A 2,975-nucleotide genomic window follows, 5' to 3' on the forward strand; every position below is an offset into this window, starting at 1 on the left:
CACATGGCCCGGCGCCTTAGGGCACATCTCCAGATACAACCTGGGCTCGTCCTGTCCTGCGAAAGAGCTCGCTTTTTTTTTTCTTTTTTTTCTTTTTTTTTTTTTTTTGAAGAGCGATTGCATTGACTGACGGTGCCCAGCTTTACTAGGCTCTCGGTTCGGGGGAGTCGAACATATATGCCGTCTACACATGCACTGCCACCGATCGAGGGGAAAAGCCAGTGGTGCGCATTGCACACTGGCTTAGTTTTTGTTTTATTGATCTACTTACTTTCAAACTGCCAAATTGCGCGGATTTCAAATTCGTACTTCAAAAAGAAAAAAAAAATGAAGAGCCGCCGGCAGAAGCGATCGCGCGCCGAAGATGCGCTGCGCCCCAAGCGCCGGCGGCCTTCTACCAGACGACATAAACGAGTAGCGGCTTTCTTTGCTTTGATTTTGATTTATTTTTCAACACAAACACATGTTACACATGTCTCTTACGTGCGCATGTGGCACGAGGCAGGAAATGGCTGAAGAAAGCTTCGTTCTAACAAGTTTGCTGTCGAGAAGCGTAGACTTCGCGTTCACTCCGCCGCCTCCGACGAGCAGACGTACCACATACGGGAGCGCCGGCGGGAGGTGGCGCCACTTGTTCCGGAGCAGTGGCGCCTCCATACCAGCGCACTAGGCCGTAGAAACGGCTATAGTGAACTAGAGTACTATAGAAACGGCGACGAGAAACGGCAGACATTTTACAAACAAAACATAAAACAAGTTTTACGTCACGTCCGGCAAGTTATTTCTCCTTACTTCTTTCAGCTGGCACATGCGCAGAAGCGACGGAGCGTTCCAATAAAGATGGTCTGGAACCATAACTCGACTTCTGCGGCACTTTTCAAAACTGTGCGTTTGAACCTAATCCTCGAACCTGCAGGGTAAATGCTGCTCAAACTACGAACTGCCACCAAATGTAGTTCAAAAGATAGGCACGATGGAGGCATACGCTGACAACAGCACTGGAAGCCCACCTGTACCTGGTACCAGCGGTACGAGTAGTCAGTCGTTTGTAGATGAAGCAGACATCTTTCTGTAATTGTGCCTGCAGTCAGGCAGGACGTCCTCAGCAGTGTCTAGTCAGTACTTTCCATTTCGCAAACTTAAAAAAAAAGAATAGTTTTTAGAACTTTAATATATTCAATGGTGTTTAGTAGGAAAAAAAAGTGCGTTCTTTCTTTTTACATTAGTTATACTTGTTTAAAAACTGAATAAAATATACAAAATGAACTTTTTGGCACATAAATACATTTAGCGGTTTGTAGCGGGTTTTGAGAGTTCTTGTTGCAGGATTTCTATTTTTAAGTTGGCAACACTGATCGGCAGTGCTCCATTTTGTTCCATTTTGGAATCCAGTGCTAGAAGGAAATTGTGCCTGTCCGCCTAGCTTAGAGACTGTGCTTAGCATGGATTCAAGTGGGAACGCTTACACGCGAACGACAGCCAGCGGCGTCGCTTCTGGACCAGCGGTCACACCGCTGAGGCAAACTCGAAACGCCGAACAAGCGTCGGACAAGCACTGCCCTGACGGTGCGACTTCTCAACACGACAAGCTGTCAGGGAAAAGCATGCCATCCTTCGTGCTCAAGAGTACCCTGTCTCCTGATGCGCCAGTGTTTGTTCCGAGGCACTTCCGAGTCCCTCTGCCACAGGAAGTTGCCAAGCCGTGCCCACTTTCACCTCAGTCACAGGATGCCAACCATATGCAATGCTGGGGCTCATGAGCTTCATTGAGGACGTAAGGCTGTGTCCTGCGGAGTTTGACTCCAAAATTGAGGATTTGACCAGCACACTGAATGGAATTACGGATGCAAGCGGCCTGTGTCAAGTTGTTGACACCATTTTCGAGCAGGGCTTGAAGGAAGCCAACTTTAGGTATAGCGGGGCACGCTTGTGCAACCACTTGGCGAGCAACCTTCATATTCGTGGCGTGGAGGATTTCGCAAACCTGCTGCTGGACCGGTGCCACAAAGAGACGTCAAGCAGAATGACTTGGGGTCCGATAACTTAATTGATGATGCCTACCTACGTGGGCTACTCCTCTTTATTGCCGAGCTCTTCTCGCAGATGACGTTCTTGCGAGAAGACAACTCGTACAAGGTGAAGCACCTGGCAGCCTTCATTCCCAACATGATGCACGCTCTGCTGCAGTCCCTCACCAAGGAAAATATCAAGAGTACCATCCAGGTGCTGAAGCTCATTGGTGCCTACCTGGAGAACTATGAGAAAGTTGGGTCGGCTTCAGCCGACAGTAGCTCCCTCGACAGCGTGTTTCAAAAGCTCCGTGAGATCTCTCTAAAGAAGGCCGTCGACCCGACCGCGGCGTTGATGGTCCGGAATGTCATTGAGCTCCGCGAGATGAACTGGGGCCGCTCTTCGTCATCTTTGAGCTCCCCGTCGGCTGGCCCAGGCGAAGACAGCCTTCCCATTACGTGCGGCCGCGACTGTGTTCCAGTGTCCAATGAAGAGGAGAGGTTTTTCCATGAGCTTCTCCTCACAGGACAGATGGGGAACCTCAACGTGTCTGATGGAAGCAGATACTCCAACAACTGCTGCAATGACGACATGGATGATGAAATCGCGGCAGCCTATGAAGAATTCCTCAAGGAGTCGGGACAATGAAGCACTCTCCATGTCTGCAAGGGGCAAGGGGGCGGGGACCAGGGTGGCCTGGCCAAGAATTGCGAAGATGCGGAAAGTGTGGGGGATGACAGTGCCCGGTGTTTTCTTAAGTATTCATTTATTTCTTGTTCTCCTTATGTTTGAGTGAATTTGGAGTGGGGAACAGTGTGATGAAACTTTGCGCTTTCATATTTTTTAAGTAGGCCGGGTTGGGGCCTCTTTCAGTTACCTCAAGTTTGCTTTATTTCTTTCACTTTACTTTTTCTCTATATCACCATGCATGGGTCACGTCACATGGTGTCATGACATGATTCAGG

General features: G+C 49.1%; 1 pseudogene; it reads left to right on the plus strand.

Moving 5' to 3' along the window:
- Positions 1 to 1,484: 1,484 nt before the first annotated feature.
- On the plus strand, positions 1,485 to 2,699 carry LOC146183652 (polyadenylate-binding protein-interacting protein 1-like; annotated as a pseudogene).
- Positions 2,700 to 2,975: the final 276 nt, after the last annotated feature.

Source organism: Amblyomma maculatum, chromosome 7, assembly GCF_055883805.1.
Source record: "Amblyomma maculatum isolate TAMU_Amacu chromosome 7, ASM5588380v1, whole genome shotgun sequence".
In the NCBI taxonomy this organism is placed as follows: Eukaryota; Metazoa; Arthropoda; class Arachnida; order Ixodida; family Ixodidae; genus Amblyomma; species Amblyomma maculatum.